At 42.2% G+C, this 23,850-nt stretch overlaps 1 protein-coding gene across 2 annotated transcripts in view; it reads left to right on the top strand.

The window, feature by feature from the left end:
• ELL3 (elongation factor for RNA polymerase II 3) overlaps positions 1–23,850 on the top strand; it is an 84,234-nt gene that overhangs the window by 17,749 nt on the left and 42,635 nt on the right. The gene's annotated exons all lie outside the window — the stretch shown is intronic.

Genomic DNA, 23,850 nt, shown 5'->3' with positions numbered 1-23,850 from the left:
AGGGCCCAGTAGCAACGGCCTCTTTGGTATTTACGCCTTTCCAAGTGGGGCTTTATATCATTCAGATATTTGTCAGTACCCTTTGTCAGGAACCTTTGAAGGTTTATCTTTAAGGAGCAAGCAGTGAACAGTAGACAATGTTCCAGTAGGGCAGGTTTTCAGTTTATAATACTATACTATTAAAATGTATAAATATAAAGGTACCAAGGTGTACATGAGTCATGCTTATATCTACTTACATTGCAGTCATGTCAGTGATTATTTCCTTACAAGGTATTGCCTTCCTTTTTTTGCATCTTACAATCTGCTACACTCTGTGAGTGGTCTTGAAACACCAGACCAACTCAATGTTCCCCATGTAGATGACTCATAAAAATGTATTTGCTAGATATTAGCCATTCACACTACACAGACAAGATTGCTGTTTAACACGTCTGCAGTATAAAGTTGGTTATACATATTGTATTAGGGCTCAGTCACACGGGCGGTTTTTTGTGCGATTGTTTTTTTTTTTGCGCAAAACTGATGCGCACAAAAAATCGCGTGACCGAAGCCAGCGTCACGGCTGAAAAAAACGCTCGGTCACATGATTGGGTGGGTGAGAGCTGCCTCTGATTGGCTGAGGGCTGTGACCAATCAGAGGCAGCCTATTCAGCAGGTGGGGATTTTAAATCCCCGGCTGCTGAATACTACAGAAAGCAGTTCAAGAGAAGAGCCGGCTGGACGCAGCTGATCTCTGGCAGCTGCAAAAAGGTGTGTATATATTTTTTTATTTTTAACACTTTTTTGGATGATTTTCAGGAAAAGGCTTATATTTGAAGCCCTTCCCGAAAAATTAATACAGCGCTTGCCGGCAGCCCATTGCTTTCAATGGAGCCGGCTCCATTGACTTCAATTGGAGAACATCGTTCTTCTCTGCCACCGCTGTTACAGCGGTGGCAGAGGAGAATGATCTTTAGTATATGTTCTCAATGGGGATGGCGCTGCTGCCGCCAGCCCCATTGAGCGCATATACAAGAACAACGATTTGCGCAGAACGCAGTTACATGCGTTCTGCGAATCGTTGTGTCATATAATTCTTGGCACATCTGCATAAAAAACGGCCATGTGACCGATCCCATTCCAAAGCATTGGGTATATATATCTGCAGATCGCAAGCGCATCTGCAAATCGGGCAAAAAAACGCCCGTGTGACTGAGCCCTTAAAGGGGTTTTCCAGGCAGTGCTGGCTGTCAGTGCTGGGCTAAACAGGGGTCAGAGCAGAAGCCACTGCTCCAGTGACCAGTGAGCGTAACTGCAGACATAGCACTTATTGAAATCAATAGGAGCTGCACCTGCAATTACAAGCGCCGGCCACTACACAGAGGTCGGAGCAGCGGCTTCCGCTCCAACCCCTATTTAGTCCAGCACTGACTGGAAAACCCCTTTAAGGTTCCATGTACAATGGCTTTTTAAGAGTAAAATGACACTTACAGAGACACTTCAGTCCTCATTGTACCTTTGTTTCTAATTCATACAGAGGCACATGACGGTTTACTCAACTACGCCATGACTCATTGCAAAGATTTTTACCCATAAAAGCAATACACAAGACAAAGCCTCATGAAGTAGAGCTTGTATTCTGTAGCCGCCAGGGACTTTATGCTACCATATAGCCTCTATTTTGTGCATGGGGCCTGAAGTTGACTAGTCACTCTGGCAATTTAATATGTGTGGTGGAGTCCAACCATCGCCTCTTGGTAGACCTTAGGATTTCAGTATGCGCAATACTTTGTTTCCACAGAAGATAAGCCACTGTCAAAAGTTTCTGGCAGTGACTTATTCACCCCCTCCACTGAAATAAACATACTTTTTTCTAGTTGTTGTCAGAAAAAATTGATAAAGGGGTTGTCCCTGAAAAGTATATGATTGATGGAGGTCTGACTGCTAGGATCCCCTATTGGTCACGAGCATGAGTATATCAAGAGTGTTCCTGATTGAGGTGGTAATGCTTGCACAGTTCTGCTCAATTCATTTCTATGGCACTGCCATAAATAGTTGAGTACAAGTACTCTGCTATCTACAGCAGTTCCATTGTAATGAATTGAGTGGTAGAACGCACATGTGACCACCACGGCATTCATTTGGGGATGCTTTGGACCCCACTGAGGGTCCTAGTAGTCAGACCTCCACTGATCAGATACTTATATGCTATCCTGTAGATAAGGTTAATGGGTTATCCAACTTTTAAAAATTGAAGGCCTATACTTAAGAAAGGCAATTAACATCCGATCTTAAAGAGTCTACCGCTCCGGATCTTCACTTATCAGCTGATTGAAGGGACCGCAGTGCTTGCACAAGCACCGCAGGCTCTTCGATCTTTATATCTGCACACAATCATGTTCGTACTCAGAATGCCATATTATGTATAGCGGCCGTTCTAAATACTATAGGTTGGTCCCATTGAAGTGAATGCCTCTGAAGGCTGCTATGCATAATATGGCATTCTGAGTAGGAACACAATAATGCAAACATTGAAGAGGCCGCGGTGCTCACACAAGCGCTGTGGTCCCTTCAATCAACTGATCCCAAGTGGCGGACCCACACTAATTAGATATTGATGGCCAATCCTGAGGATAGGCCATCAAGTTTTAAAGGCTGGATAACCCTTTAAGCGCTCTTCATGAGAGAACCCTAAAACAAAGCAATGCATTATACACTGCACCAAGCTATTCTCTAAAGAGGACTTTAGAGAATAGCCATTATTGTAAGTTAAGGAAAGGGGTCTCTATATTGTGTGGTGATCATTAGAAACTTCTGTGTAGCATCTATCTAATGCTTTCACATACTTTATTGTAAACTGCTAATGGACTGTTATTTGCATTGACTATAATTGGATGAGACAGGACTACATTGTATTTCATTTGAAGACTGTAAAATAATAATTTCAATATGTATGCAAACTTGCTCTCAGCAGAAAACGGTATTCATACATTTAGAAGATGCACATTCACACTGTTACATTGAAAAATGCATAACTTCTACAATTTGAAAAATACATTAGTCTATATAGCAAACAAGAAAAGGAAGTGTAGAACGAACACATCACACGGCTCATTGCCTCCATCTGCTATTATCATGGTGATTTGGTTGTGTGAGCAATGTGAATTTAGTTAATATATATATTTGTGAGATTTGACCAACTCTGGCAATTTCTCAGTACTCCATACCCTAGAAAGCACTGTCTAAACTTTCTAATGGCCTGAATCCTCTAGGTTGAAGGCCATTGCAATGTGGCCACATCATAAGATCCACATTTTGGCTGCACTTCTTTTATCTCCTGCTCTTTAACTGAACCAAACTTAGAGCACTACAGAGCCCTTATGATCTAAGGTTCAATTCAGCAGAACCACACGAGTCATGTCAAAAATCACCGCCAGCGGCCATGCTTACTGATATAAAGCTATCAAGGGCAGGTACACCACTTCTCACCTGAATGCAGAAAGGCAAATTGCTATACGGAGGAGCATTGCACAGGTGCAAGATACTGATGAGCAACCACTCACACACCTACTACATATGCAGCAATATGTTTGTAAGTGTTAGTGTAGGGGCTCGCAAGTTAATGAGGACCCTCGACGTTGGTTATGAGCTTGCTATTTTGTCCAAAATATTAACTAATACCTTGTATCTGTCATTTTTGCAGTAAAGAGTAGGCTTTAAATGCTGGGGTATAGTTCTGTTACGTTTGTGCAGGGTGAAAGTACAGTGCCCTTCACGGACGTCCCAAACACATCAGATCAAGACATATACAATGTCCACAATGGACCAATATAAACATATAATATATCACCAAAATACTTGAAACACAAAATAAGGCAAATAACGGTAGCAAAAATACGGGATGGGAACGCAATCGCTAACAAACTTTGTTGTGACGACCCTGCCTAGAAGCAGAGCGATTGCTCTGATAGGGATGGCCCCCACATTAGGAACCTAGGGGGCCTAGTCTGTCCCTAGATGCAGGAGAGGGAAGATGTTTAATGCAGATGGAAAGAGCAAAGTATATAACACAGTACAAGGGAAAAGGGTAATGAGCCCCACACAGGATAAATAACCATAGGTACTTAGCTTACAGGAGTCTGCTGTCTGACCAAACACCTCAAGCAGGACAATAATCAGTGCCCATGTAGAGGCGGGCCCAGAATACATATACTTCTATTATGGCTGATTGGCCGGCTAGAGGAAACACCTCCCTGTTGGCCAATCGGTCTGTACACGACAGGAGAAGTTGTAGCAGGTTTGTGATAAAGCACACATACACTCAACCCACTGAGAGATTTCTGACATATGATTCCTCAGTGACCTTCTGCAGTTACAGGAAGAAGACACTCAGCGCCAAATGACAGGGTGGTTATGTCAAAGACATGGTCATATGGGCCGGGGCTGATGCTGTGACATTACCCCAGGACCACCTCCCGATTGCAGCCGGCCTGCATGGTGCATCACACGTATCAATAGGAGTGGCTAACTTTGTATGCTTTATCTATGTGCAAGTATAATACTAAGCAGCCTTCCGCCCTATATGTGGAAGACATGTGAGTGGTTGTTCATCAGTATCTTGCACCTGTGCAAGCTCCTCAATGCAGCGATTTGTCTGTCTGCATTCTGTTAGGAAGTGTTGTATACCTAACCTTGTATCTTTATATCACTATATCGGTAAGGCCGGTTTAACATCTGCTTTGGAACCTCCAGTTGGAGGTTCCATCATAGATCCGGCTCAAAATTCGGAAGAAAATGCGCTGCATGCAGCTCTTTTTCTTTTGTCCAAATGCCAGCCAGCTGAATGGAAAGCAAACGGACCCCATTATAGTCAATTGGGTGTGTCCAGAGCCGTTTGCTTCCGTGCAGAGGCGGAGCCGTTCAGCCGTGGGGATTCCCCTTTGCTACTTCCCGAACAGAGCAGGAAAGCGGAACCCCAAGCGCAGGTATGAAACCAGTGCTAGAGATGAGTGAACGTACTCGGCCACGCCCCTTTTTCACTCGAGCACCGCGATTTTCGAGTACTTCTCTACTCGGGTGAAAAGATTCGGGGACGCCGTGGGTGAGCAAGGGGTTGCAGAGGGGAGTGGGGGGGGGGAGGGAGAGAGAGAGAGCTCCCCCCTGTTCTCCACTGCTACCCTCCGCTCCACCACGCCATCCTCCGCCCCCCTGACCCCCCCGAATCTTTGCACCCGAGTAGCCAGGTACTCGAAAATAGCGATGCTCGATCGAGTAATTACTCGAAACGAGTACGTTCACTCATCTCAGGAAACCACCCTAAGTATGGCCACTGGCAGTGATTTTTGAGTTGATTTGTCCATTTGCAGTGATATGTTTGTAAGTATTAGCACACGGGTTGTGTCACAGCAGTCTGAAAGTGACTTTACAGTAATTTTCAGGGGGAAAAAACAGTAAGGGCGGAGTTTTGTGTTTCTCCTCTTTCAAAGTAAATGATTTTAATGAGGTTACAAAATTCCATGGTAAGCTGCCAAGGGAGCTCTGTGTGCTGCCACTCTAGGCTAGGTTCACATCTACACTTGCATTTGTACTTTTCTGTTCCATTATAGGAGCAAAAATCCCAAAATAATGGCAGTGCCACATCCTACACATGACGCAGAGGCGTAACTTGAAGCTCCTGGACCCCAATGCAAAACTTGTAACAGGGCCCCCAACTATAATTCTTTACTCATAGTACTGGGTTCCCTATATGTAGAAGAGAGGCCTTATGGGCCCCCTAAGGCTCCTGGGCCTGGGTGCAAACGCATCCCCTGCATCCTCTATAGTTACGCCCTGACATGACAGATATCTGCTAGACAAAGACCCGGACAAGGTCGATGTGCTGAGATTATTGTAATGGAAGCATTCATAGCATTTTTAAAATATAGTTTGGATGCTGTCACATGTGTGTGGATTGTTGTCCAGTGGATTCTTGGATATTGGTGTATTGGATGAATTACGGAGTGTGTTAGACATTTTTCTATTTTTGCAAAGAACACCAATGAACCTGATGGACCTCTTTTGACTATAATGATGTCCCTCGGGTTTCTGTCAAGTTGTTCATCATTTCACTGGTGAAAATAGCAATTTTTTTTCCAGCTTTTTTGATGGAATCTGCAATGAATGCTCCTAATTGAGTATCATTTGAAGGCACATTACTGTCACTTCAGAATATAATAGAAAGAACAGACGGCAGTATGGAGTCCACACCACAGTGCAGTGAATCTCATTTTACAGTTTACATATAAACAGTTGAGTAACTTTACAATGCGGCAGATTTATAAAACTGTCTAAAAGAAAAACTATCTTTGTTGCCCATAGCAAGCAATCACAGTAAAATAAAAGCTGCGCTCTACTTGCTTGCTATGGGCGAAAAGACAATTTTTCTTTTACACTGTGTATTAAATCTGCCTGGATGGTCTTGCACCAGTTCTGAGTTACAGCCTGTACAGGGCATCCCACTTGGCGGAGGCCTGGAAAAAACATCTATAACTCCAAGACTAAGGAAGAGATTTTAATTAAATTTGATCCAAACATATCGTACTTAGTGATAAGCAGGAACCCATCAGAACATGTGCTTGAAGTGTCTTCTATCTGCGGTCATGCATGCCTGAACCCAATGCTCCATATTGCTTAGCGTTTTGCTGAGCATCTCCGGTGTCACTTCAACAATTTCTTGCGTCTTGTTCCTTCTCAATTCCGGGATAGTTTGTGGCTTATTCAAGTAAACTTTCCCCTCCTGCAGTGGGCAATGTCCCTTGGAAACGATTCGATCTTCAAAAATTGCTCGGATCTCAAGCATGGTCCCATTGGAGGCGTGGCAGGTCTTGACATCCCGTTAAAAGTAGCTGGTGCTAATTTCCTCATCGTCAATGTTTTATAAACATGTGGTAAATCTCTCCTTAAACTGTATTGGTCACAGTATTATCAAAAAAGATGGAGCCATTTATGGGTTGCCATGATATTGTGTACCAGATGCCAGTTTTTTTTTGGAGGAAGTGGGGTGTTGTCGATTTTGTGAGCATTTTTTGCTGCCTACATCTGTGTATTTTGATGTATATGTTGTTTAATTCTGTAATTTTGTTTTAGTTATTTACGTAATTATGTTTTTTACTATCTATGCCCCCCATGCTGTCATATGGCTGACCCGCAACCCACAGGCAAACAGATCTAATCATTAACCCTTTTGGGACCCACCAATTGCTTGTATGTTTTAAACACCAGCTGAACTGACGAGGGGGTTATCCCCGAAACGCTTTTTCATAAGCTGATCACGTACGTTATTAAATAAAAGGAGAAGTTTCCCAAACCTTTGGTCACTTCCTATTTGCTTTAACCTGGAGTGTTGCGCCTTCTCCACTGCCAGTTTTTTAGTTCTATTCTCTTACTCTAAATGGGTTAAGTCAACAATCTATGTTTGATGTCCTGCACTATTTCTTGCAGCATTTTCATTCTGCCTCCATCATGCATGTCCAACACCACCCTGCACATCCGATAACATTCTTGTTTCCAATGAGATCATTATCCCCCTCTACTCTTCCTTACTCAGACCTCATCTGGAATACTGTGTCCAGTTCTGGGTACCCCACTTTAAAAAAGACATAGACAAACTGGGGCAAGTTCAGGGAAGAGTTACCAAGATGGTGAGCGGTCTGCAAATCATATCCTATGAAGAACAGTTAAAGGATCTGGGAATGTTTAGCTTGCAAAAAAGAAGGCTAAGAGGAGACTTAATAGCTGTCTACAAATATCTTAAGGGCTGTCACAGTGCAGAGGGATCAGCCCTATTCCTATTTGCACAAGGAAAGACTAGAAGCAATTCTTAAAAGGGAACCTAGTAAGAACCCCTTATTCGTAAATATAGTGTGAAGTGTTGCTTTCTTGCTGTATCTAGGCCTCTAATGTTATCATTAAAGGGGTTTCTGGGACTTTACTACTGATGACCTATGGTCAGGATAGGTCATCAATAGCTGGTGAGTGTGGGGAGGGGGGGGGGTGCCGCTTGGATCATTGACGATCATCAGTTTTCAGTCCCACTGTCAGTGCGATGTTGGAAGCTGACAGCTCTATCGGCATTGCATTTGGTCTGAGTTGGTAATTGTAGGCATTAGAGAGGAGCAAGCACGTTCCGATAAGTCAGTTACTCAAGCGAGCCTCGCTCTTCTCGAGTAACTGCATTCTTGTCTGAGCATGCTCAGGAGGGGCGGCGAGGGATAGAGGGGGTTAGTGGGGGAGATAGTGAGAAAGATCTCTCTCTGTCTCTCTACATCCCCACCCCATCCCCACCCCCCGCCGCCCGCTCACCCCCGCAACCCGCAAGCACACTCAGACAAGAATGCAGTTACTCGAGAAGAGCGAGGTTCGCTCAAGTAACTGACCTATCCGAGCGTGCTCGCTCATCTCTAGTAGGCATAGCTCCCCAGCTCCTCTGGGTACAGCATTACAGTATTGAGTGCTGGCAGAGTAGTGATATTAGTATTGCAGTCTAGTGAGCTTGAAAAGTGACAATAGGAATTATTATCGGAGTCTATTCATTATTGTTTTATGAGCATAATTTCCTTTAGGATTCTTTAGTAAATACCTTCTATGTACTCTTATCACTCATGATCTTGTTTAACCTTAGATGTTCTTCCCCCCAGTTAAATCAATATTTTCTAAAGGTGAGTATAGGATACTGCACCAGGGCATGCTTCCTGGCATTGTGTCTACATTTATAAATATGGATAAGAATATTAACCCCTTGGCGCCACAGCTATTTTTTAAAAACTCAAAGAAAAAATCAAGTGGTGCAAAATGGTAAAAATAATGCAATTGGACTATTGTTTTTGAGTTTCGCTTATATGATCATGGTTTTGGTAAAAAGAATTGTTCACTTTATTCTATGGGTCAGTACAATTACAGTGATTCTAGGTTTTTCATGTTCTCTTATGAAAAAAAAAAAAAATTGGTGTGGCTCTCTGTTGCCATATTCTAAGACCTGTCGTTGGAACTGTGTGAGGTTGTGCTTTCTGCAGGCCAAGCTGTAATTTATATGAGTACCATCAGGGGCATAACAATAAGGAATGCAGGGGATACAGTTGCTCCCGGGCCCATAGACCTTAGGGGGCACATAAGGCCTCTCCTCTCCATATAGTAAGCCTAGTAGTACGAATAAAGCATTATAGTTGGGGGGCCCTGTTACAGATTTTGTATTGGGGCTCAGAAGCTTCAAGTTACGCCTCTGGGTACCATAATGGGGTACTTAAGACTTTTTGATCCCTTTTGATTCAATTTTTTGGGAGGCAGGCAATGTGACTAAAAACTGTAGTTTTGGCATTCTTACAGAATTCACTGTTTGAGATAAATTCGACAATATTGTAATAGTACATTCAGAGGCGTAACTTGAAGCTCCCGGGCCCCAATGCAAAACCTGTAACAGGGCCCCCAACTATAACGTTTTATTTATAGTACTGGGCTCCCTATATGGAGAAGAGGGGCCTTATGGGCCCCATAAAACTCCTGGGCCCAGGTGCAACCGCATCCCCTGCATCCTCTATAGTTACGCCCCTGAGTACATTCTTTATGGAGGCAGCAATACCAGTTTTATTTCATTTTTAATGTGTATATTTTTAAGAAAATGATTTCATTTAATTTTATTTTATAAAAAAAATTTGAATACATTTATTTTTGTAAATCCTACTAGGGGGTGAGAACATTTGATTGCTTTCAATATGAACTTTCAATATTATCTCATTAAATGGAAGTCTGTCAGCTGCTATGAGCCCATTAAACTAAACTAATGGGCTCATAGGAGCTGAAGCACTGAATCCAGGAATGTGAATTTTAGGGTGCGTTCACACAGCAGAATCGGACATGGAATTTTCCACTCGCATGCTACAGATTTTGCTGTGGATCCGCACGCTGATTTAGCCCTGTCAATTGGCTAAATCCATGTGCGGAATTTCCAATGCATTTCTTCACATGAAGAATTAACATGAAAATTCCACATTGGATTCCGCTGTGTTAATATACTCTTATACATACCTTTCTCAGCGTTCCTCCAATGTGGGTGTCCAATCTGCCACTGCACGTGTCCGGTGGACTATGTAGGCCTGCGCATAAAGATTAGACCATCTCCCAGGATTCAGTGCTTTAGCTCCTATGAGTCCATACGTTTAGTTTATGGGGCTCATAGGAGTTGATAGACACTGGAGCTGCTGCAGCAGCTTTGACACCACACATTAGTGGAACACTAATAAAGGGATATATAAGGGTATGTTCACATAATGTAATACAACGTCACATTTTCACGTTAATTCTTTGTGAAGATGTGAGAAGATATGATCACCATGAAAGGTTCTGCCCTTGGAAACATAGTGGTGAGTGGGATTACCAGTCTCTTTATAACAGCGGAGAACAGTGAAAATGAATGCTTGGCTGAACTGAATGTATAAGTGTATACCCTACATTGTATTGTAGGTGTTTAGCATACGCATTAGGCTAAGGCCTCGGTCACATGGGCGTTTTTTTCGCGCGATTTTCGGATCGCATGACGGATGCGCATCTGCAAATCGTGTGACCGGGGCCGACGATTCGCCGAAAAATCTGCAGCCAGCCCAGTACTGCCCGCTATCCTCTGCCACAGCTGTGGCAGAGGAGAACGATGTTCGCCCATTGAATTCAATGGAGCTGGCAATACAGCCGACGCCATTGAAAGAATTTTCGGGAAGGGCTTAAAAATATAAGCCCTTCCCTGAAAACCATCCTAAAAAGTGTAAAAAAAAAAAAAAAAAAAAAGATACTCACCTTTTCCCTGCAGATGGAGTTCAGCCGCGTGCGGCCGACAGTTCTCCTGAACTGCTCTGTGTAGTATTCAGCAGCCGGGGATTTAAAATCCCCGCCTGCTGAATGGGCTGCCTCTGATTGGTCACAGCTCTCACCAATCAGAGGCAGCTCTCACTCACCCATTCATGAGATCATGAATGGGTTAATGAGTGCTGCCTCAGATTGGCTGAGCGCAGGGACCAATCAGAGGCAGCTCTCAGCTGTCATTCAACACACTGACCTACCACCACCACAGAGATCTGGTGGGGTAAAGGACCTGTGGTGATGTCACTGCTGTGGGAGGAGCCAAGCTGTGTGTGTGTGTGATGTATGGGGTGTAGTAAAGCTGTGTGTGTGCATGTACTATGTAGCAGAGCTGTGTGGCGCATTGTGCTACCAGAAACACTGGTACTATAATTTCCTACACAACTCAGCAGTCCTGGCAGAATACACTGACCTACCACCACCACAGAGATCCAGTGGGCTAAAGGACCTGTGGTGATGTGGGAGGAGCCAAGCTGTGTTTGTGTTGTGTGGTAATCAAGCTGCTGTGTGTGTGATATGCCACCAGAAACACTGGTATTATAATTTCCTAATATTTACTAGTACTATTTATATACATTGGGGAGACATTTAATAGTTGCATATGCTTGTCTTATAAAATTAAGTATTTGGCTACCTTACATACCTGCATTCTTTTTTAACAATCACTACTGGTCAAAACTATCACCAATGCCCTGGGCATTGCCAGTACTCCCATTTTTTATTAACATTGCACTACTATAGAACGTGGCAGAATTTTATTGTTGCAGTTTTTTGACCAGTGAACTCTCCTATTTGTTAGAATGGCGTACAATAAAATAGACTGTCCATGGCTTATAACTTAATGAAAATGTAAGCTTAGAAGCCACCTTTAAAATGTGTTGCAAACATAAACTCAGGCAGATTTAATGCTTGGATAAGATTTATGGCTGCATCAGCTGTTTCCTGTTCTGTCTCAATAACCATCAGTGCTGAGTGCAGTCCAAAGTGTTCCGGATGTCGGAACCGCGTGTTTGCTGTGGGGACACTAAACGATCACTTACATGTCAATTACTGCCGCCCTTCATGTGTGTGTACGGTGCCCAGCGGAGACTGAATCCTAAATGTATCAGTCATTGTGTTATTTTGGCAGTGCCTCACTTTAGTGTTTTTAATGTATTTACATGGGTGCGAGAGGGAAAGCATTTCAACACTTCTAACAGTGTGTACATAAGACTAACATTAGATTCTCTGCCACTCTTGGCACGTTAATGTGTTTTCACAGGGAAATATAGCTGTTGCAATTGTTAAACTCTATATCTGGGTTCCAGGTTGATTTCAAACAGGCAAAAAAATAACATGGGTTATCAAGCAAGTGGTCCCGAGTCTGTATTCCACAGCTGTTTTTTGTTTAATTCTGTGTGCAAAGTATTAAATACCGTAGAGGCAACCAATGCAGTTGCTCCGGGACCCTTAAAAAGAGGGGTATAATTACCCCCCCTGTTAGGAGTGGTTGTCACCTGAGCCCTGTATAATTGATGCCCTAAATACAATTGAACACTATAGTATACGTGATATGTATGGATGCATTTCTTTCGTCAACATTTCATACATACAGTGTAAGGCTCTGCTCACATCTGCGTTGAAGGCTGTGATCGGAGCCTTTGATCCTGATTCGGCTCAAAACCCAATTGAAATAGCAAAGCATCCAGGCAAATGCCAGGCAGCATGACGGAAGCCCATCGGAGGGTACATTGGGTGCCATTTGTTTCCATTATTGGATGGACACACTTATGGCTGTCATTTCATTTGTCTGTTCCCATGATGGAATAGAAAGATAGAATACCGAACAGAAGTGTCAACGCTTAACCGTCATCATACAAATGCACAGGACTCTCCATCTCTTTAATATCACTGTGACATTACCAAACAAGTGATGAGGAAATGGCAAGGAGTCAAGAGATTGGAAAGTGAGCTGTGATGGCACAAATCAGCAAGCAACCCTATTCTATATTTTTGCTATACTAATTCTATGCTTTTATATTAGTGGACACCAGCCAGTAGCTTGGAAACTACATTTGGCTTCCTTGCTGTGTGGCTCACCATGGGAGTCCTGAGTTGTAGCCATATTTTCTGGTAATTGGTATTATTGCAGACATATCCTAAGCACCAAACAGTGCCAATATGAATGGCATAATGCTAGATGTAATACTTTCTTCACATGTATGCTAGGTCTACATGGCGGTTTTCGATGCAACTAAAGATTGCACTATAGACTGTTAGGTTGCTCTCCTGGGACCTGTAGTTCTTTTTCTGCAATCGTACTGGACATTATGTTCAGAATTGTCCTCGCTGTAGGTGGGAAAACTACATGGCCTGGAGGTTAGAGGGAAGGTTCCTCTAAGCCCACAGATTGCTTGGATGGCGTCCTCCAGGCTGGCTCTTCCCGCTGAGATTCTTCTTGGGGGTGATAGTGGTCTGATCAGTCTTTTTGGATTGTGGAGCTGGTGTCAACTTAATCCATCATGAAATGGTCAAACGCTTAGGGTTAGAGGTAAAACCTCTGGATTCACCTCAAGTCCGGCCACCTGCACAGAACACGCCACTGTTCACACTAATACACCCTGAACAGGACTGCTCACACCACATGTCAGGCCACCTGCACAGATACACAGAACACGTCACTGTTCACACCTACAGAACAACATGCATGAATGCAAATACAAGGGTACTGGGAGAGGAATGAGGAAACCAGCACCCTCTAGCTAGAGGGTCTGGTATTTATGTGCAGCAGACTGATGGTGATTGGCTGGCTGGAGAACTCCACGCCCATCCAGCTCAAACATCCCACACCTGTAGCAGTGTTCTCATGGAAACCCAGGAGCGCAATATAACATAGACCTTCTACATTGCATCTGAGTGCAAGAGGATGTAGTTATCAGGTGTGGATTTCTTGTGATTGTCAGGTTATGGCAACTTGCTTGTCATGACATGTTCCCATTCACTTACATTAGGTTGCAATGTAGTAGGGCTATGGTGCAATCTTTGGCTATATGACAAGTGTCGCACCCAAGGATGCCGTGTAGCCTTAGCATTTCTCTCCATCTTTCAGCTGAATGTGGCTCCTGATCATCACTCAAGGTTGAATTGTGGCTCTCAAAGAATAAAAGGTTGGGGACCCCTGCTCTATATACACCAATGTGTGTGTGAAGCGATGTGTCATCGATGCACTCTAATGATTGTCACTGCATTGTCACTTTTTCACTGATGACCTATTCTCTGTATAGGTCATGAGTAGTTGATAGACAGGGGTCCGACACTCCGGACATCTGTCCATCAGCTGATCTTCTTGTCTGCTGTCCAGTGCAGGAGGATAGGTCATCAGTGTAAAAGAGGGCAGACAATGCTTTTAACAAAACAACCTCAAATTAACATTAAAGGGGTTGTCTCACGAAAGCAAGTGGGGTTAAGCACTTCTGTATGGCCATATTAATGCACTTTGTAATATACATCGTGCATTAAATATGAGCCATACAGAAGTTATTCACTTACCTGCTCCGTTGCTGGCGTCCCCGTTGCCATGGCTCCGTCTAACTTCGGTGTCTTCTTGCTTTTTTAGACGCGCTTGCGCAGATCTATCTTCTCCATTCGGCTCGTCTCGGCATCACCGGCATTTTGGCTCCGCCCCCTTGTACGCGTCATCGAGAAGCTCCGCCCCCGTCACATGTGCCGATTCCAGCCTCTGATTGAATCAGATGCCGAGACGAGCCGAATGGAGAAGATAGATCTGCGCAAGCGCGTCTAAAAAAGCAAGAAGACACCGAAGTTAGACGGAGCCATGGCAACGGGGACGCCAGCAACGGAGCAGGTAAGTGAATAACTTCTGTATGGCTCATATTTAATGCACGATGTATATTACAAAGTGCATTAATATGGCCATACAGAAATGCTTAACCCCACTTGCTTTCGCGAGACAACCCCTTTAACCTAGTAAGTGCATGTAGGCAAATGGTCTCTAAAGATCTGAAAGAAATTGTTGGCTGTAAGTTAAGCAGAACTTAGAAAGTATATTTTTAAGAAAAAATGTAAATTTCTTTTGTGGGATCTTGCACTTTTTCTCCCCCAAACCCCAGAAAATATGCAGTAACTATTCTACAGCTGCATTGCATGATGTCTGCCAGTACACCTGTCGAGTTTAGGGAGGACAGAAACCTCCCATGAAACAGAAAGGCCAGAATTGCCAATGTTAACTTACTGAAGATATAAACTGTATTTCCTCCCATATATCTGTTATACAGCATATCTCGGTATTTTATATATTCTTGTGTATGTCCACTTGCAATTGGAGAAGGGGAATTTTGGAGAGATCACAACACAGGTTAATTTGAAACACATGAATACTATGTTACAGTGAGACTTATCTGCATCTGCAGATACTTGTCTTCTGTAGTGCTTTAAATCCAATATTTATTGTTATACGTGACTATATGAGATCAAAGTCCTGAATACACAAATTATACAAGAGCGTAGAACTGTCTTGTACTCTATATAATACATGCCTAATGCTTATTGGCAAGATGTTCAGGCCCATGGAGAATGCTGTGTGTGTGTATGTGTGTGTGTGTATATATATATATATATATATATATATATTTGTGTGTGCGTGCTAGTAATGTTTTTGCACGATTATTAGTCTGATTATTAAAATATAGTCCTTTTATCTAGTTATTAAGGACTCTTAGGAAATTACAACTAAAGGTTAAAGGGGTCGTCCCGCGCCAAAACGGGTTTTTGTTTTTTTCAACAGCCCCCCCGTTCGGCGCGAGACAAACCCGATGCAGGGACTTAAAAAAAAACCGCACAGCGCTTACCTGAATCCCCGCGCTCCGGTGACTTCTTACTTACCGGTTGAAGATGGCCGCCGGGATCTTCTCCCTCGGTGGACCGCAGGGCTTCTGTGCGGTCCATTGCCGATTCCAGCCTCCTGATTGGCTGGAATCGGCACGTGACGGGGCGGAGCTACACGGAACCGATCTCCGGCACGAGCGGCCCCATTCAGAAAATAAGAAGACCGGACTGCGCAAGCGCGTCTAATCTGGCGATTAGACACTGAAAACTGATAACTTCTGTATGGCTCATAATTAATGCACAATGTACATTACAAAGTGCATTAATATGGCCATACAGAAGTGTATAGACCCACTTGCTTTCGCGGGACAACCCCTTTAAGATCCTCCATAATATAAATGTATTTTTTTTTACTGTGTAGTAAAGTCCTGGCTGCAGACCTTTTTTATGTACACATTACTGCCAGTGATGTACCAAAGACGTTAAATTTTGATTCATCAGTCCATAAGACCTTCTTCCACTCTTTAGTAGTTTACTGGAGGTTTTGCTTGGCCCAGGCAAGTTTTTTTTTTTTTTTCATTTTGCAATCTTAGCAGTGAGTTTCTTACTGATACTCTACCTGTCACACCTGCAGCTGGAATGGAAACCTGTTTATTTTTGCTGCATTAAGCTGTAATTGAAGATTGTGTGCTTTGAGGCTCTAGATGCTGTTGATGCTCTAGAACTTCTTATCTGATTTTGCAATGGCCTTTGGTCTGCCAGACCTCTTCCTCTCAGAGTTTCCTCCAGTTTCCAAGTGCCTTTTGATGGTATAGAAAACTACTGAGTGTCACCTTGGCTTTCTTGGCAATGTCTTTGTAAAACTGACCTACACTTCTAAGGGTTATAGTTGTCTGTCTTCTTTGATTAGTTGCCTTTTTCTTGCCAATATGATAGCAATGTGCTCTATCCTGAAGAGCAAAACTGTTCATGTCCCGCCCTAAAGGGTGTTGTAATTCAGTCTGTTCCAACAATAGTTATATTGAATCCGAGGGTTTGAAAGTAATCTACAAAAGTGGAGACACCTGTAGGAATAGCAAATTTGAAACCATAATTTGCTTTCTGTGCTGCAGAGCAGTGGTCCTTGTTGTGTTCCTTGAAAAAAAACATTGGTTAAAATCATAAATCCAGACTTTGTGCTGCGTTTCATGTTAAAATCTCATAATATTTTTATGTTTTTAACTTGCTTTTGAACCTTCAAACCATTTCACAGTATTTGCTGGACTTAAACTGTGTTAATGTTAAAAATTACTGGAAGAATTGAGGTGTTCTAAAACCTTTGCGGGGAGGTGAAGATCAGAGAAACAACCCGCAATAAACTTGAGATATGTGGATGATAGGACTCTGCTGGCTGAAAAAGAGGAGGACCTGATAAACATGATTTTGAAACTTAAGGAAGAAAGTGAAAAAAATGGGGCTGCACCTTAACATCAAGAAAACAAAGATCATGACAACAGCAGCTGAAGGAAAATTGAAAATTAAAATTAAAGATGAAGAAATTGAATCAGTTCAGGAATCCATCTTCCTTGGATTAAAAATCGACCGGGATAGCGAATCCACCCCACAGATCAAACGTACGATCGCATTGGGCTGCTCTGCAATGGCTTGCATGAATAAGGTCTGGAATTACAAAGATATCACTCTAACTACCAAAAGCAGACTAATTAAAGCCATCGTCTTTTTTGTGATAATGTTTGTGTTCGAGAGTTGGACACTAAGAAAGGCCGACAGAAGGAGAATCAATGCATTCAAAATGTGGTGCTGGCACAAATGATTAAGAATGCCATGGACAGCCAGGGTAACAAGCAGAGGTGTTAGATTGCATAAAACCAGGGACATTGCTAGAAGCTAAGGTCACTAGCCTGCGACTGACTTACTTTGTCATGTGTGCAAACTTGCTAGAAAAAGTCAATAATGTTGGGAATAACCAGTGGAATCAGAAGAAAGGGTCAACAGAGAACAATCGTTGAGGAATTAAGGGTGTCTGGGACCTTAGGAGGCAGTGATCATGCTATCCTTGAATTCTAGATAACAAGGGGAGGAAGACCTAAGAAAACTCAGACCTCAAGGTTGGATTTCAGAAAGGCAGATTTTAATGGACTCAGAAAGAGGGTAAAAAGGAAGAATCTAATGGCTGGATGTTCTTAAGGACAGAAATGTCTAAGAAGGTTGGGAAATATTGCAAAATGAGATTCTCAGAGCACAATTGTTAACAATCCCGAAAAGAAGGAAAAATTGGAAGCATTTAAAGATATTGGGATGGATAAGCACAGAACTTACATGCTAAAAGCAAGGAAAATATGTTTATCAACTGTTAAGAGGGGGAATATCTAAAGAAGAATATAATGCAGTCTGCAGAAACTGTAGGGCAGGTGTCAGAAAAGGTAATAATGAATAGAGGCTTGCAACAGAGGCCAAAAGCAATAAAAAAGTATTTGGGCGGTTTATCCAAAGCAAAAGAAAAGTCAAACATGCTATTGGATGTTTATAGGATGAAGACGGTGAATTGTTTAAAATAATGTTGAGAAGGCTGAACTCCTAATAAATTCCTATTTTGTATCAGTTTTCTCTTAGAGAGTAGATGTAACATCAACTGATCTTCCCTGTGCTATTGAAGAAAAAAAAGAATGCAGGCTATCTAACTTAATTTAACTTAAATCAAGTCTCCAGGTCTAGATGAATTACATCCTAGGATACTGAGGGAAGTAACATAGATAACTGCTGAACCACTTGCCATAATCTTTGAAAATTCCTGTTTTATTAAACAGCAAGTATGAAAATACTTGGATGGGAGTGAAATAATTAAGCAGAGCCAGCATGGGTTTGTAACAAAGTCATGCCAGACTAAACTAATGTACTTCTATGACAGAATCATCGACTGGGTTGTTCAGACAAATACGGTAGATATAGTATATTTTGACTTTAGCAAAGCTTTTGACAGACAGCTTGTGTGCTGCTACATAATGCGTATATCCAATAGCATGCAGTTTCTGTCACAAATTATGGCTGACACCTCCAAGGGTCTCCATCTTATGAAGCATGGTCTATGATCTATTCTTCTGATGGAGGTGTTTAAATACTTTTGATAGGATATTATATAACTGCCCAGTGATTTGTCAAAAAGACACTCATTGAGCATCTATTGGGGTCTTTTAGGGATCTATGGACCCATTCCCTTTTTCGGTTGTAAGCATATCCAGATGCATACAGCAAACAATGTATGAACATAGCCTGAGATACCTTTTGAGGGAACACTTAGCTGAGCATGCATGAGTATTTATTAGGTGAGAGGGACGTAAGAAATAAGTGGCCTCTGTTGAAATAGTGCATTTTAATTAAGGCTTAAAGTATCCCTTTGCAGGATTAAAGGGGACTTCCTACTAACAAAATGTATCCCCTTTCATGGGTAACAACTGTTAGATCACTGGAGACCCCCAATACTGGGAACCCCACTGATCACTTGAATGGGTAACATCTTAGAGGCATCACAAGTTTCCAAAATACTTTATCTCTTATTTTTAGCCCTTAAAATACTACTTTACCAGGAAGACAAAAACACATCATCAGCTGTCAGTAGGATCCGTAATGCATACACATTTTATAGTTAATGAACTATTCATTTGACAAAAATGGTTCATAAAATTGTACATCTTCATATAATCATCTCATTTATATTCTCATTTTTGCATTTACTGCTGCAGAAAAGGAAGTACATTTATACCTATTATATAAGGTTGTTGTAGTACATTGAGGTCCACCCTGGAAGCAACTGATCTCTTATATCCAGAAACAAGGAAATGATGTTGGGTTTTGCATATTTCGTCAGTTTTTGCAGAGTACAGGGTATTTTGCTTGCGCAGGAACGTGTAACTCTGGTTATTAGAAGATGATGTAGAGATGGCATCTCAAGCTGATTAGGAGGCTTCAGTCAGGCATTGTTTGCTGCTCCAGTAACACACTGTACTGAAAGTTTACCAATACATTAAGGAGATGGCAGATGACCGTGGGAGATAAGCATTAAGATTAGTTCATGATATAAAGCTTGATTAGTCCTGTGAGCAGATATCTCTGGAAAGTGGCAGGTAAAAGGCTATGCAGAGCATGCGGGTTGTGTAAGCTGTCAGCGGGCTCTGTCAGATAAAATGAGCAGAGTCAGCCACTTAGCAGAAAAGCCACTTAAGAAGTTGAGTGTATTCTGTGTCAGGCAGAAGTCTGATGAGAGAGAGACAATTACTCAAACACCTGTACTTAGACTTGCATTTCAAGACTCACCATCTACTCCTGTTTTCCAGGACTACGAGTTGCAGCTTGAATGCTTTCGATAATGCTTAGGACGGTGTAAGAGCCGCAAGCTGGAAACTTGTAGAGGCCTGAATACAGGGATGCTGGGATACATGGCCAATCTAACATGTTGTATGCTCAGATTTAGGGATTAACCATCTCCTGTCTGCAGGTATTACTACTAGTCATGTGCTTTCTGCGTAGAAATAATGTTTTCGAGGCAAATGGGATGTAATCCCCTATTGCAAAATGCACATCCATGTAGCGTGTGGCACATGTGGCTGAGCAATGTATATGGAAATAAGTTCGAAACCATAAAACTTGAGTGTGCTTTTTTTTTTCTTTTTTTTTTTACAGTTTGTGTTTTTCAGATTAAAAATTAGCAAACCAAATGATTTTAGGCTACAATGAGATAAGCAAATAAGAAAGGTTTGAGTCACTTTGTAATAAAGCAACCTGCTAGACTTTGTCAGAGTATCTCCAAAATGGCAGGTCTTGTAGGGTGTTCTAGATGTGCGGTGGTTGATTCCTACCAAAAGTGGTCCAAAGAAGGACAACTGGTGAACCAGTAACAGGGTTATGCATGCTCAAGCCTCATAACCGCGTGTGGGGAGTGAAAGGTAGCCCATCTGGGACTTATAAGGCCATGCATGCTCCTCTGAGTAATATATGCAAATAAGGAAGATGGAACAAAACCTCTGCAGCTGGATGGCAGCATTCCTTTAAATCAATGTCAGACCCTTTAAAAGAGTCTTTAAAACAATGATTAGGAGTTGAAAACCAAGCCAGAATTCATACACGGACAGCTGTTTCAGGGTGTTTGCCCTTCATCAGTGTACAATAGGTTTCTGGCTTGGCTAGTGAAAGGCCTATGATGTGGGTCAGGAGGGGTATCCTCTCTTCTTTAGGTGAGCACCTAGAAGGTGTGTGGAGACACCTAGGAGGTGAGTGAAGAAACTTATAAGGCCATGCATGATCCTGTGGGTAATATATGCAAATAAGGAAGATGGAACAATACCTCTGCAGCTGGATGGCAGCATTCCTTCAAAACAGTGTCAGGACCCTTTAAACAAGTCTTTAAAATAATGATTGGGAATTGAAAACCAAGCCAGAAATCCATACACAGACAGCTGTTTCTGGTTTTTTGCCCCTTATCAGGAGATAGAAAGGAGTATAACACACAGTCCATTGTAGCTTGCTGTGTATGGGGCTCTGTAGCCACAAAGCAGTCAAAGTGCCCATTCTGAAGCCTGTTGCGCCATCAATAGTATCTACATTGGGCACATGAGCATCAAAGCTCGATAATGGAGCAATGATTAAAGGTGGTCTAGTTTGATGAATCACAATTTCTTTTACATCACGTGGTAGACTGAGAGCCTGTGCGTTGCTTAATTGGGAATGAGGTGGCACCAGGATATACTATAAGAGAAAGAAGGCATGCCAGCGCAGACAGTGTGAACCTGTTGGCAATGTTCTGCTCTGTAACCTTGGGTCCTAGTATTTATGTGAATATTACTTTGACATGTACCACCTACCTAAACATTGGTACATGCCAGTGGCCTCTTTCGGCAGAATAATGCACCCCGTCACACTGCAAAAAATGGTTCAGGAGTGGTTTGAGGAACGTGACAAAAGAATTCAGTGTTGACTTAGCTTTCAAATTCCCTAGAGCTCAATATGATCGAGCAACTGCGAGATGTGATAGAAAAACAAGTCCAAACCAAGGAGGCCCCACCTCTCAGCTTACAGGACTTAAAGGATCTGCTGCCAGCATCTTAATGTCAAAAATCACACCTTCAGAGCTTTTTTGGAGTCCATGCCTTGATAGGCCAGAGCTGTATTGAAAACACAAGGAGAATTTAACAATATTAGACAGGTAACAGGTAATGTTATGGCTGATTGGTATATATATTAATGGTGCAGTTACTACAGAGACCAAATAAAGAGAAAAAGAGTATAGCTCCTGCGCTCAGGGTGACCCATATGGTACCAAATATGACTGCCTGTATGGACTGGTATAGTCTGTAGGACATGGTAGAAAGTAACTGAGCCCTCTGTGGTAAACTAAATATATGAATTTATTAAACAGAGTTCCAGTGGACAGTGCAACGCGTTTCGGAGCTTTAGCGCTCCTTTATCAGGCACATATAACTGAGTCCATGTCACTATAGTGCTGCAAAATTGGTCTGCAACGAGAACCATGCACGCAAAAATATAGGACCTGTTCTACTTTGTGCCAAAGAGGCCCATAGGAGTCTATGGGAGGTATATATATATATATGTGTGTGTGTGTGTGTGTGTGTATACGTGCGCACCGGCACGGCATCGCGTTTGGCTAAATAATCATCATCAGGGTGGTGTGATTCCCTTGCCCATTTTGAAATATGCCTGTCTGAAGCCGCCTTAATGGACAAAAAATTCACAATAACCAGGTTATATCTGCTTCAAAGTTCTGGTCACTTGATGTGTGACCTGGGTGCTGGTTCTTGATTTGTTCAACATTGCATCTGCTGGAGCATGAGCGCTCTGCACTCCGGCAGGTCATATGATTCACCTTATGATGTCACTGATTACTCTGGGAGTGAATAGGGCCCAAGTGCTATGCAAAAAGCACATGAAAAAAAATGTATGGCACATGCAACAAAATATATTTCTATGACCTTCATAGACCAATGTTGTTCCCATAAAAGTTGAGAAGCTAGTCTGTGTAGCTCCTGATTCAGTGTCTTAGCCTACATTGGCATTACACTACGATCTTGCATCTTACATTTTCCTGCTCCTATTCAGAGAGGAAACACGTTTTCAGGTTATTTTTCTAATTTCATAAAACCCCTTTAAAATCTTAATTCTTGACCCCATAGATATGAGTACAGAGTTTGGCTTCTTATATAGCTGATACAATATAGTCCTGAGCATTTACACTCGGAAATAATTGAAAAGAGAGTAGAGAAGAGGCACAGATCCCATTAGCTGGAATCCTAAATGACCAGTGATGCATCTGTAAATATATCTTCCGCTGTGCTCACTAAATACATAAGCTCACATATTTGCCATCACGCACTAAGCTAGAAAATGAACTTGACTGTGTTCACAATAGGTGCACTTTTAGTTGTGCAAACACATCTGCCTGCTTTCTCAATTAACATTGCTGAAAATAGCTATATTGCACATCATTACTGATCACGTAAAATATTCAGAATATAAATATTATCAGAAGTTTCTCAATAACCAAGAAAAACAAATAGGATGTGCCGAACAATGGCTAACACAAGTTGCTGCAGTGTAGAAACCATATTGTAACAGCAAGTAAGTGGAGCGCAAAACCTTTACAATGTACAGAAAAAAAAGAAACATGTCAACACTGACTAATTTTTTTTTTCTTTCTTCACTGGACTTTTCCTTTAGTTACAATGGGTAATTTTGTATTAATGCACGACAATCCTGCTAGTGAAAATGAAACTATTGAAATCAATGGTTTCCTTTTATTCCGTTTTGCATCCCTGAATGTCACGGCCACAAAACAGGACAAGATCACAGTCATCTGAAGAGGCCCTTACAGTGCTATTTGCTTTAGCTACTGTTTTCCACCATCATCTCAGCAAAGTCAGGGTCACCTCATGTTCCTGATGTAGGGTCACCCTTATCAGGGTGAATGCCCTGCTGTTAGGTAGGGTTTTCCCTCACGTTATAGTTTAGGGTTAGTTTCCCAATCTCTCCCATTTTGTTACCTTTTGATACTTTAGTGTTACCTGCATCTTTACTGTGTTTGTATATATTCATCCTTTTAGGACGTAATTTTTTGTTACACTTGAATATATTCTATTAGTCACCTAGTTGTCA

The sequence above is a fragment of the Eleutherodactylus coqui genome, chromosome 2, assembly GCF_035609145.1.
Source record: "Eleutherodactylus coqui strain aEleCoq1 chromosome 2, aEleCoq1.hap1, whole genome shotgun sequence".
Taxonomy (NCBI): Eukaryota; Metazoa; Chordata; class Amphibia; order Anura; family Eleutherodactylidae; genus Eleutherodactylus; species Eleutherodactylus coqui.
This window is presented reverse-complemented; position numbering and strand designations above follow the sequence as displayed.